The sequence below is a fragment of the Theropithecus gelada genome, chromosome 8 (assembly GCF_003255815.1).
Source record: "Theropithecus gelada isolate Dixy chromosome 8, Tgel_1.0, whole genome shotgun sequence".
In the NCBI taxonomy this organism is placed as follows: Eukaryota; Metazoa; Chordata; class Mammalia; order Primates; family Cercopithecidae; genus Theropithecus; species Theropithecus gelada.
In genome coordinates this window covers 18,852,712-18,866,655 of record NC_037676.1, presented here as the reverse complement: position 1 = coordinate 18,866,655, position 13,944 = coordinate 18,852,712, and positions in this window count along the sequence as shown.

Here is a 13,944-nt window from a genome sequence, read left to right as displayed (position 1 = left end):
GTTTCTTTTTAACATATCTCTAGAGCAAAACCTAAAGAAAAGAAGGGATGGACTCCCAGTTTGGAAACTCTGTTGCACAGTAGATTTATCAAACACCACTCTTACATTCCTATTTAATGCAACCTCTTCCACGTGGATGGGGGGCACATCGCCCTCATTCAAGATGCTTCTTCCATAGGAAGGTATGACACTCCTAGACTCTCTGGACTTCTCAGTTTCCAGGGGAAAAGGTATATTTTAACAGGATTCAGGAATTTGAAGAGAAGAAACAGAGGATGCTCAGCTCAGCTCAGTTCTTCCCTTTTTCATCTTGGGAGTGAGCTGCCTGTGGGGAGCAGAAGTTTTTTAATTTAAGGAGTTAGGAAGTATACTTGCCCAAAGATGTAAGCCACATCTTAAGACTTTGCTTTCATCTGTATCAGAACGGAGGCAGGGAAAGAAGTCATTGATGGAGAGCACACTCAGAGACACCATCATTTGTTGCATGAGTCAGGAATACTGAGAAGTAAGACAGGTGTATTAGCCCATTTTTATGCTGCTGATAAAGACATACCTGAGACTGGGTAATTTATAAAGAAAAAGAGGTTTAATGAACTCACAGTTCCACGTGGCTGGGGAGGCCTCACAATCATAGCAGAAGGCAAAAGGCATGTCTTACATGGCGGCAGACAAGAGAGAATGAGAACCAAGCAAAAAGGGACACTTCTTATAAAACGATTGAGAACAGTGTGGGGGAAAGCACCCCCATGATTCAATTATCTCCCACCAGGTCCCTCCCACAACACATGGGAATTATGGGAGCTACAATTCAAGATAAGATTTGGGTGGGGACACAGCCAAACCATATCAACAGGAAATGGAGTTTTGAAATCAAAATAACACATGAAAAGGTTTTTTTGGTAGGGCCAGGGTGTATGGGCATTGATCTGGGCAAGACCCTGGGACCTTAGGTGTTTGTGGAGGTTTATATTGCAACAGTTAGATTTTTAGCCATTGTGCATTTGGCTTTTAACTACTGCACCCTGAGCAAAAGTTTATAATGGCTTTGTTCACTGAAGAGAGGCTGTTTCCATAGAGTTAAAGCTGAATTATGGGCCAGGCACACAGTGGCTCACGTCTGTAATCCTGGCACTTTGGGAGGCTGAGGAAGACAGATCATTTGAGGTCAGGAGTTCAAGACCAGCCTATCCAACATGGTGAAACCCCATTTCTACTAAAAATACAAAAATCAGTCAGGCACAGTGGTGGGCACCTGTCATCCCAACTACTCAGAAAGCTGAGGCAGGAGAATCAATTGAACCTGGGAGGCAGAGGTGGCAGTGAGCTGAGATCACGCCACTGCACTCCAGCCTGGGCGACAAAGCAAGATTCCATCTTTAAAAAAAAAAAAAGGGTGGAGGGGACTGAATTATGGGCAGCTTCCAGCAAATGCTGCTCAGGCTGTACCTGCCTTAAGCAAAAGTACTCAGGCCATATGATTGGCCAGAGAAAACACCAGCCAGGTAAGTCAGCTGTGGCCTCAACACAGAAACAGTAGTGTCCATGCAGGCTGCTGCAATTTACTACGCAGAAGCAACTTAGACCTGTACCCCAGGCTAGGCTGAGATGGGATTTGATCTTTTCAGTCCTTAGAGGGCAGAGCAGTGTCAGGTCCTTTGAAAAAACAAGGCATCTTAGTTCTATATTTGTTACAAGGTACTACTGAGGTTCTAATTTTAAATTATTAGTGCCAGGGCCAGGCACGGTGGCTCATACCTGCAATCTCAGCACTTTGGGAGGCCAAGGCGGGCAGATCAACTGAGGTCAGGAGTTCAAAACCAGCCTGGCCAACACGGCAAAACCCCATCTCTACCAAAAAATACAAAAATCAGCCAGGCGTGATGGCATGCACCTGTAATCCCAGCTACTGGGGAGGTTGAGGTGGGAGAATCCTTTGAACCCAGGAGGCAGAGGTTGCAGTAAGCTGAGATCGCACCACTGCACTCCAGCCTGGGCAACAAAGTAAGACCCTGACTCAAAACAAAGCAATTATTAGTTCCAGGGCTAAGTTGGCAGAGCCAAATTTGCTTTCCCGAATACCATTTTGCATTCAGGTTCAAGGAGGGGGCATCTGGAATAATTAATTTTGTATTCATGAGGCTTATTCTAAGGTGCAAACAAAAAATTTTTAAAATGATAGTATTTCTGGGCAACTTTCAAGATAATTCATGTATTGTAGGTAGACATTGGGCACTGCTTGGGCCCTGTGGCCATGTGTCCATGTGTCCAAGACATGTATAGAATTTAGAAGTCTAGAAAATGCAATGCCTTGAGAAGTCAAGATGGAAGAATTGGTTCTTTCTTGGTCATGGAGGCAAAGGGTTTAAAAGCCCATAGCAGCTCCTCACCAGAATAATCAGAGGGTAATTTTCCCAGCTTAAAAAAATGTGGACATGAGGTAAAAATCTTCTGTAGAAAGTTCTTGGTCTTAAACAATTCCATAACAAGAATCAGTGGCAGCCGTTGTTGTGGCCTAGAACTGAAAATATCTACTCACTTGATAGAACGGAGGCTGTGTTATCCGTCAGGGCTCACCCCTCAATGAAGCACTGAAATTCCAGAACTCAGGGCTACAGAGACAATATAAATGCGAATTTGCAAGCTCCGCAAGCATCTCGACGTCCTTCTCATACAGTGCAGACGGTATACACAGATGGAGTCCTGCCCCAGTTTAGGTAAGTTTTTAGTGCTGAAAATAATGCATAGTGCCAAAATTAACCTTTTGCTAGGAGATTTCTTCCAATTGAGGTTAAGTTCTTCAGCTGTGGATCCCAGACAACTGACATCCACTGAAAGGCGTGATGGTGAAGTGGAAACCAAGGTCTCCTCTGTCTGTTCCCCTGCCTTCAGAATGGCCCTGGGATAGCACTAAATATTAGAGTCTGAGAATGTAATTTTACCTGAGATAAGTGCTAAAGGTTGGCTGATTTTCTTAACTGGGGGTGTAGGAGTATGGAAAGTCTGTAACTGTCATCATCTTATGTATCTTGTTAAATGATCAAGCTCTTTAAAAGTGAGGTGTCACCCGCCAGGCACGGTGGCTCATGCCTGTAATCCCAGCACTTTGGGAGGCTGAGGCGGGTGAATCACCTGAGGTCAGGAATTTGAGACCAGCCTGGCCAACATGGTGAAACCCTGTCTCTACTAAAAATATACAAATTAGCTGGGCGTGGTGGCAGATGCCTGTAATCCCAGCTACTTAGGAGGCTGAGGCAGGAGAAGTGCTTGAACTCAGGAGGCAGAGGTTGCAGTGAGCCAAGATCACACCACTGCACTCCAACCTGGGCAACAAAATGAGACTCTATCTCAAAAGAAAAAAAAAAAAAAAGCAGCCGGGTACAGTGGCTCACACCTGTAATCCCAGCACTTTGGGAGGCGGAGGCAGGTGGATCACGAGGTCAGGAGATCGAGACCATTGTGGCTAACACGGTGAAAACCTGTCTCTATTAAAACTACAAAAAATTAGCTGGGCGCGGTGGCGGTGCCTATAGTCCCAGCTACTTGGGAGGCCGAGGCAGGAGAATGGCGTGAACCTGGGAGGCGGAGCTTGCAGTGAGCTGAGATAGCGCCACTGCACTCTAGCGTGGGCGACAGAGCGACACTCCGTCTCAGAACAAAACAAAACAAAACAAAAGTGAGGTATCTAAGACTTGGCATTGCATTAATAAAACTCCTAAGGCCCTGCAAGGATTACATGATCTCGTGAGAATCCAGGTTGAGGCTGCTGAAAGAATCCCAGCTCCACCCAGCTATCATGAACTCTTCTGGCTGAGTCTGAGCAGAATAAGAAATCGAAGAGGATGAATTTCAGACTTTAATTTCCTTGAACTTTAACTCACACAAGCAAGTGAATTTGATTATGGAGATTAGCTTCTTTGAACTTTGACTTACCAAGGGAATTTAGACTTTGAGCTTTGAATTCTCCCTGGGAACTCGATAATGAGAGGCATTTATATTTGAATTTGGGGTGTTCTGAAATTGCCGGCGTTTTATTACTGAATTGTCTTCATGCAGTTAGTAACTAGAGGATCTTAATGGATCAGTCAATTTTATTCAAGGACTTCTGATGTACTATGTTGAAAAATGGGGTTGGACATAATTTGGAATGGGAAAGGGAGTCAGTTTCAACCACAGGTACAGAGCAGTTTGGGGTTTATTTAATCAGTGGACTGTTATGATTTATTTCAGAGCCTTCAGGGAAAATCCAAGCTGTCCTGTAGAAGCACCAGGAAGATGTCCAACAGTGCTGTAGCTGAAACCTGGGAGGTGGGGACTAAGCTGGGAAGCTGGACTGCCCTGATTGAGTGTTGATCTTCACCCTCGATGGAGAGAGCCATATTTTAAGTTGGCCCTCAGTTTCAAGGCTTAACCCTGGGGGTTAAGCATCCAGGGTTTGTTAAGGAGCAATGCTTTGCACCTGTTTTTGATGTTTCCTTCCATGTGATGTGTGGCTTTCCTGATTGTCATTTCCTCACAGGAGGGTTTTTTGGGATACTTTCCCACTGACTCAAGCCACATTCTCCAACCTAGTCTTCATGAATAATAAACGTGGAGTTCTGATTTTTTGGGCACGTCCATTGTTTCTTTGTCTTATTAATCAATTGATTCTGAGTGCAAAGTAAAAAAAAAAAATGGTGTTATTTAACCCCCAAAAGACCATCATCTTCAAACGGCATGTAGTTTACAAGGTCTATTTCAGATGCTTACACTAATATGTGTACCTATGAGAATGATACTAATATAGTATACAATATGTAACAATATGACACATATACATGAAATTATAAATATATAAGTCTATATAAACTTACACTCACAATTGTGTCATTTGTAATTATACACATCTACAATACCCATTTATTTTACCCTTTATCTTGATAAGCGATATTTGCAAAAGTAAAACTGGCCCTGATTTCTCAGATTAAAAGCAGTGATCCTCAAACTTCAATGGTGCCGCAAAACCATCCAGGCTGCTTGTTTAAACACAGATCGAGGCAGGCATGGTGGCTGACGCCTGCAATCCCAGTACATTTTGAAGCTCAGGTGGGAGGATTGCTGGAGCTAAGGGGTTTGAGACCAGCCTAGGCAACATAACAATACCTCGTCTCTACTAAAAATCAGAAAAATTAGACGGGCGTGGCAGTGCATGCCTTTGGTCCCGGCTACTCAGAAGGCTAAGGTGAAAAGATTGTTTGAGACAGGGAGGTTGAGTCTGCAATGAGCTATGATTGCATCACTGTACTCTATCCTGGGTAACAGAGGAAGACCCTGTCTCAAAAATAAAGAAAGAAATAAACAAAACAGATCGGTAGCCCCATCCTCAGAGCTTCTGGTTCTATAGGTAGGGGAGTTGCATGAGATATTGCATTTGTTTCTTTTTTTTTTTTTTTTTTTTGAGATGGAGTCTCTTTCTGACACCCAAGCTGCAGGGTCACCCAGGCTGGTGCAATCTTGGCTCACTGCACTTCCACTCCACCCTGGGTTTAAGCGGTTCTCATGTCTCAGCCTCCCACGATTACAAGAGAGCACCACCACGTGCAGCTAATTTTTGTATTTTTAGTAGAGCTGGGGTTTCACCATTTTGGCCAGGCTGGTCTCACACTCCTGACCTCAAGCAATCCGCCCGCCTCAGCCTCTCAAAGTGCTGGGGTTACAGATTTGAGCCATCAAACCTAGCAGAGATACTGCATTTTCTAATAAGTCTCCATACATTGAATATCACAGGATAGACAATAGGGGCACATTGATTTCACAGTCATACTTAAATTCCATACTTAAAGAACTTCTGCTCTACCTATCTCAATGCATGTTTTGATGTCTATAGCCAAACGGAGATTTTATGGAGGCCAGCACTAGTTGACTTCACCTTCATTCCTGGCTTGTAAGCAGCTCAAAGAGGAATTGTATGTCATGTTTGAAGTAGGGAGTAGTCAATCGACCCTTGGTGAGGTATGATTTTGAGTGGCAGACTTCGAATCCTGAAGATACTATAAAGCTCAGTCAAAAAAAGCAGATGTTAGAATAGCTGACTGCAGGGACCACAGACGCATATATCCCCATCCCTTCAGAGAACCAGTTCTGTGTCTCCCTTCTTGGTTAGTCCCAGCTACTCAGGAGGCTGAGGCAGGAGAATTACTTGAGCCTGAGAGGTGGAGGTTGCAGTGAGTGGAGATCTGGTAATTGCACTCCAGCCTGGGCAACACAAGTGAAACCCTGTCTCCAAAAAAAAAAAAAAGATAACGTATAGGGCAAGACACCAAGTGACTGTCAATTCCACTGCAAGTTTGGGAACATCTTTGTTAATGCATAAGACATACCTGTTATAACAGGCATCGTTCAGACTAAAAGTAATAAATCTTTCCTGGTTCAAGTGACAAGTGGCTGAGATCATGATTTTTGGCTCTCAGCACACACATGAAAACTACTTATTTTGTAAAGGAGGTACCATGTCTGAAATGGAGACAGAGAAGGATAAAATCTAAGAAACATAAAACAAACATTTAAATAAATTAAATCCCTGTATAGATGAGGAGCTCATTATGAGGCACTCAGACACTTTCAGTGTATTTAAGAGCCTGTGTTCTGGCCAGGTGTGGTGGCTCATGCCTGTAATCCCAGCACCTTAGGAGGCTGGGCATGGTGGCTCATGCCTGTAGTCCCAGCTACTCAAGAGGCTGAAGCAGGAGGACTGACTGAGCCTGGGAGGTGGAGTCTGCAGTGAGCCGTGATCATGCTACTGTACTCCAGCCAGCGTGACAGAACAAGACCCTGTTTTGAAATTCACATCTGTCTTCTGAGAAACTCTTTATGTGCCAGCGAGTGTGCTAGTTGCCCCACGATGCCACAGCCCTGTCCATAGCTAATCAGAACAGAGATAGTACCTGATCCAAATAGCCAGGATCATGTGGACACATGATTCTTAACACAGGTAGCTGACTCAGTCAGATCTTCTGAGCATCAGAAGCAGCAAATACAAGTGACAGAAGAGTATAGAAGTGGAAAGAGGAAAATAAAAAACAACAGGAAGAGGCCAGGTGTGGTGGTTCATGCCTGTAGTCCCAGCTACTCAGGAGGCTGAGGCAGGAGGATCGCTTGAGCCCAGGAATTTGAGGCTGCAGTGAGCCATGATCACACCATTGCACCCCAGCCTGGGCAACAGAGTGAGATGCTGTCTCTTAAAAAAAAAGGGCAGGGGGGCGGGGAAAGGAAAAGGCAACAGGAAGAAATTATGAATAGAAACCACAGAGAGAAGGAAGAGGGAAGAGGGCTGGGTGAGGTGGCTCATGCCTACAATCCCAACACTTTGGGAGGCCAAGGCAGGAAGATCACTTGAGCTCAGGAGCTCGAGACCAGCCTGGGCAACATGGAGAAACCCCGCCTCTACAAAAAAATACAAAAATTAGCTGGACATGTTGGCATATGCCTGTAGTCCCAGCTAGTCAGGAAGCTGAGGCAGGAGAATCACTTGAGCCTGAGAGGTGGAGGTTGCAGTGAGTGGAGATCTGGCTACTGCACTCCAGCCTGGTCTCCAAAAAAAAAAAAAAAAAAAAAAAAAAAGGAGAAGGAAAAAGAACAGAGAATAGAGTAGGAAGAAGAGGTAAAGGAGGGAGAGTACTTCAGTGGTAGACATGTCCCAAGGCCGTTCTCTTTTTTGCAACTGCTGAGGTCACCTCCTCATGTATGAATAATAGTCCTTTCTCTGGGACCCTCAATGGGAGTTGGCAGAAGCTTTTCTTGTCTTTACAATAAACTCCCATGAACTCAGATAACCTGAGCATGTTTCTAGTTCTTGCAAACATATCTTTGTTAACAGAAACAGAGACAAGAAGAGATCGTTACAGACTGGAATCTTGAGTCAAACCAAAAGGATGAAATATAATATGTGTAAATTGTCGATTGCTTCATTGCCACTAAAAACATTGAACAGATCAGACTGGACAGTAGATGACATAGATTTTAGGTGAGCTCAGGCTACTAGAAGCCAGCAATACCGTGCATCTGGGGAAAATGCAAACTCAGCCTTAGCGTGCCTTAACAAAAGCATGGTGTGTGCAAAAAGAGAGAGAAAGAGATGAGAATGGCTGCTCTCTGCCTTGAGCAAATATTTGAATTGATACAACCTTTTCAGGGGCCCACACATTAAAGAGACTTTAACGAGACAGCATGTGGGTACATAAGCAACAAGGAAGGTTAGTAGCAGCACAGATTGGGTGCCTTCCCTAATATGGCTCCTAGATGTCCCCATCCCTCCAACAGCATAACACTTGCCTCGCCTAATCTCCTACAGCATTACATTCACCACATCGTATTTTATTTGTTCAATGACTACATTCCCCATCAGACTGTAAGCTTCATGAAGACAAGGACAAATCTGAATGTTCACTACACTGTTCCTGGCACATAGCACATGTTGAGCAGAGTTGATTCTCCAGAAGTACTTGTTGAATGAATAAGAAAATCACATCACACAATAAGGATGAAGTCAAGTGGGAACACTAAACTTGGACAGGAGGAAACTGCTATAGACAGGATTGTCACAGTGCCATTCACAATAGCAAAGACATGGAATCAACCTTGATTCCATCCATAGTGGATTGCAGGCCAGGCGTGGTGACTCATGCCTGTAATTCCAACACTTTGGGAGGCCAAGGCGGGTAGATCACAAGGTCAGGAGTTCGAGACCAGCCTGGCCAGCATGGTGAAACCCCATCTCTATTAAAAATACAAAAAAATTAGTCGGGCGTGGTGGCACACACCTGTAATCCCACCTACTCAGGAGGCTGAGGCAGGAGAATTGCTTGAACCCGGGAGACAGAGGTTGTAGTGAGCCGAGATCGTGCCACTGCACTCCAGCCTGGGAGACAGCGAGGCTGTCTCAAAAAAAAAAAAAATTGTGGGTTGGATAAAGAAAATGTGACATGTGATACATAGACACAATACTGTCTGGCCATAAAAAATGAAATCATGACCTCTGCAGCAACATGATACTGCTGGGGGCCATTATCCTAAGTGAATTAACTGAGAAACAGAAAATAAAATGCCACATGTTCTCACTCTTAAATGGGAAGTAAACATTGGGTACACATGGACATAAACATTGGGTATGCATGGGATATCTTATTGTTCCCATGAGATGGGAACAATAGGCACTGGGGAGTGCTAGAGGGGTGAGAGAGTTGGGGAAAGGGTTGGAAAACTGCCTAGTGGCCACTATGTTCACTATTAAGGTGACAGGTTCAACTGAAGCCCAAACTTCAGCATCATGTGATATATTCATGTAACAAACTTGCATGTGTACCCCCTGAATCTAAAAAAACAAAAAATTTTTTAAGATAGACTGGGTTGTGGTTTTCTTTATTTTTAAATTTATTTTTATTTTATTATTATTATTATTTTTTGAGACCGAGTCTTGCCCTGTCGCCCAGGCTGGAGTGTAGTAGTGCAATCTCGGCTCACTGCAGTCTCCGCCATCCTCGTTCAAGTGATTCTCGTGCCTCAGCCTCCTGAGTAGCTGGGACTACAGGCGCACGCTGCCACACCCGGCTATTTTTATTTTATTTTATTTATTTATTTTTTTTGTGGTAGTAGAGATGGGGTTTCATCATGTTGGCCAGGCTGGTCTTGAACTCCTGACCTCAAGTGATCCACCCACCTCGCCCTCCCAAGGTGCTGGAATTACAGGTATGAGCCACTGCGCCCAGCCTGGACTGTGGTTTTCAGAGATCTGCAAGACTTCCAGGTGAAAAGTAGGCTCATCAGGGTTGCTCAGGTGGGCAGAACTAACCTGGCGTAGTCGGGCTAAGAGGACTGGACTGGCAGGCAGAGCCCTGAGCTCACCCACCCACTCGTAGTAACCCCATCACTTAGACCTGAGCCATCATTGCATCATTTCTAAGATCTCTTTCGGCTTCAACATTTAATATACCACTGACTGATGGGTAAACATTACTAGGAGACAGATTTTTGTTTTCATTTTATCAAAACTCCCCAACATTTACAGATGTGAAAAAATAGAATGATCTGTCTCATAAAGTAGCGAGTTCTTTGTCAATATACGTCTTCCAGCCGAGTCGGAACACCACCTGCTGTGTGCCCGGTAGTGAGGATTCTTGCATTGGGTGAGAAGTTGAACAGGAAGACATTTAGCCTCGTCAGATTCTGTGAAATTCTAATTACAGGCTGGGTGTTTCAGTTTTGGTGCCAGGAATGGGAACCAAAGAAATAAGTGATTTCTGCCTCATTCTGTGACTTGTAGGTATGTGACTTAATCTTACTGAGCCTCAGTGTTCTCATCTGCTAAGTGGGGATAGTAACACCTGTCCACCCTATGTTAAAAAGTTGGCAAAGATGAAATGAGAGACTGTTTGGACTTTGAACGTATAAAGTGTTCTACAAATATATTAAGTCTCTGCTCCTCAGGGAGAATAGAAAATTCACAACAACACATCCCCTGATATCCAGGCCAAGATTCTGTCAGTCCAAAACAAGGGTATTTTTCCCTTAACCTCTCTCTCTTTCCCTACTTGGTGATAATAGGGCTATCAACTTGTTTTTCAGTTGTGGTGACTTAACTTGCTACATAAATGTGAAGTTCCACTAGAACTAGAAGTTCATATACAATATCTCTTCCCTTCCCTCACAAGTACAAGCCTGTTAAATTATCCCTTTATGCTCACATTGATTTTTTTTTTTTTTTTTTTTTTTTTTTTTTTGCTTTTCAGTTTTAAGTCCTAAAATAGCATCTTCTACCCAACTGCTTTACTGCTTTCAAGGCAATGAGGATCGTGCCTGGCAATGTGGGAGTTTAACGCAGATCAGAGTGAAGTTGGCCGTGTTTCAAGATAACAAGAGCACCGCCAAATGGGCATTTATCAAGGAGAGCCGACAATCCCAGGAGCCTAAATTACCTTACGTTTTCAGCATTTCATTCACAGTCTCCTGTCACCCTCATGCAAGCCAAATGGAAACACGAGATGAGTTTTATCATCCTCATTTTACTGGGAGGAAAAAACAAGACACAGAACTCTGAAGAGCCTGCACAAAGGTCACTGGGCCTGACCGGTGCCGAACCCAAGTTTGGCTTCCTCTTGGCAAATTACTCTTGCTACAAAATCTTCAGATGCCACTGGAAGATTCTGCCTGTCCTGGGGATCAGTTCTACCCCCAATTCACTCTCATAATTGTAGCACACAGGTGTCTCAATCACAGGCCAGCCTTGCTAAGAAAGGCTGGGACCTTCTCCACCGTACCTTCGCAGACAGTCAGAAGCAGATCCAGGGAAACTGTCCCCAAACCAAGAGGAAGAAACAAGGACGGCAAGCTTGTCTCTGTTAAAATTTCAGTGTTTGACCCTTAAAGCAAATGGGAATATTGGGGAAAAGTATCAGCCACAGGCTTAAAATCTGCACAAGGGAGGAGGAGATTCCCCAGTGAAAGGAATGCATCTGCCATGTGTTCACAGTGACTTACAGGAGCAGCGGGCTTCTCTCCACTTTACAGGGAAGTCAGCTCGCAGGAAATGACCTATCCACCATCATGTAGCTAGTAAATGTCAGAGCTGCCTAAGAGCTCCGGGCTGCAGATAACACCTGCCCATCCATAGATGAACCCCAAGCATTGACTATCAACTACAGGGAAATATTTAGGGGGGAAATAGTCTCTTTTTGGCCTCCCAGAAATAACGCCACAGAGGTAAATTTGTCCACTATTCTTTCTCTGCAAACGCTGGCTCTACATTATTCATGGCAGGTTCACTCACACATTTCCCCTTCAAGGTGAGGAAGGCCCCAGTTCCCTAGATCTGGCTCTTCCAGGAGAACGTCAAAGACGAAGGCTGGGAATACTTGTTCCTAGTTTTCAAAACCAGCTAGAGACCTCCCCAGGCCCAGAGGGAGAGGGAATTTCCCAGAAAACACTCTTGCACAAAATCCCGCCCCCGCTTTCTTTTACCCACTATCCCCGGCACTTCAATGGAGAGTCACCTTTCTGTAACACTTCTTTATCACCAGCCGGCAGGCCAGCCCACACCTCCTGCTTTCTTAGCAAACAGCCTCTCCCACAACAAAATTCAGGGTCAGGGTCGGGCGAGTCAGAAGCAGGTCTGAGGCGAGGGGATGCCTCAGCAGCTCTCCTGAGGGGCTGTCAGAGTCAGCAGGGGTGGCCCCGAGAAATCCCCCTGCCCCTCCCAGCACTGGGCTCAGCCCTGCATCAACAGCAGAGGCAGTGGCGGCAGCGAACCTCACCGCTGCAAGTTGAAACAAGACTCCCCGCCTCCCCTCTCAGCAGCCGGGCTTTAAATAGGATTAATGAGAGAGAACATTCTAAACACCGCTCCGAGAGGTTCCAGAACAGGCAGCCGACTGCTTCCTCTCAAGCTGCCATTTTGGATCGGTTCCCCTGGCTGTCTCTCTTAACTTGGAGCAAAGGCTTTCGCTCTCTGCCTTCCATCTCCACTCTGTACCTAACCTTGGGGTGTCAAGGACAAGATGAAGCTCCACTGTCCAACCAAGGACCTCCTCTGCCCACTGCTAATGCCAGGAAGTTCAGTGCTGCCTCATTCATTTAGATTAATTGATCATCTCCATTGATAAAAGGAAAAGACCTTAGGGAAGGGGTGGGGCTGTAACTGGGAAGGAAGTAACATTTCACTGTCACTGTCCTTCGCAGTAGTGGAAAGTGTTCTATTGTACAGCAGTCACTATCCTTGAGAATTGCGGTAGATGTTAATCTAAGTGTTCTATTGTATAGCAATCACTATCACCGAGGATTGTGGTAGATTTTTAGTCTATTGTACGTTTTTCCTGCGTCCAGTCCCGTGGAATATTATTGTTAATATCACTCAAGAGGGCACAAACTTAAGCTTATGGAGTCAAAAGACTAGGCCAAGGTCACTCAGTTGCTAGGTGCAGAGTAGAATTCCAACCGAGGTCTTCCATTCCAGGTCTATAGACTCGAAATGTTTTTTTCCACTGCGTCATGCTGAATGGGCTTCAGGCCAAATCATGAGACCTTTTCTAATTAGAAGAAATAGGGTAGAAAGGGCTCTGGGTTCATGATTGCGGGAGAGGTGGCAAAGAGAACAACCACAACTAACACTTAAGAGTTTTCCTATACATTTTCCTTGTCCTGAGCTCTGCACAAGTATTAGCCCATTTAACCAGCACCGCAACACTGTGAGGTAGGCACAATGCCTGGGAAACCTTAACCAAACCGATGCTACTTCGCAATATTGTTTCTATTGAACCCTAAAGGCAAAATTAGTCAGCATTTACCAAGAGCCCTTTCCGGATGGACCACTCAACCTGGCTGTCCTTTTTTTTTTTTTTTCTGTTATTAGAAACTGGGGGAAAAGAGACAGAAAATTCTGGAGGCCGGGCACGGTGGTTCATGCCTGTAATCCCAGCACTTTGGGAGGCTGAAGCAGGAGGATCACTTGAGGCCAGGAGTTCCAGATCAGCCTGGGCAACACAGTGAGACTCCATCTCTACAAAAAATTAGCTGGGTGTTGTGGTGAGCACCTGTAGTCTCAGCTAGTCAGGAGGCTGAGGCTGCAGTGAGCTCTGGTGGTACCACTGCACTCTAGCCTGGGTGACAGAGGGAAATGGACAAATGAGAGAGAGAGAAGAAAGAGAGGGAGGAAGGAAGGAAGGAAGGAAGGAAGGAAGGAAGGAAGGAAGGAAGGAAGGAAGGAAGGAAAAAGAAAGAGAAAGAAAGAGAAACAGAGAAAGAGAGAGAGAGAAAGAGAGAGAAAGAAAGAAAGAAAGAAAGAAAGAAAGAAAGAAAGAAAGAAAGAAAGAAAGAAAGAAAGAAAGAAAGAGAGAGAGAAAGAAAGAAAGAGAGAATACTGGAAATGATCTCAGTGTTGACCTCAGTGATGACCTTCTGCAACCGCCTGCCCCCTTATGC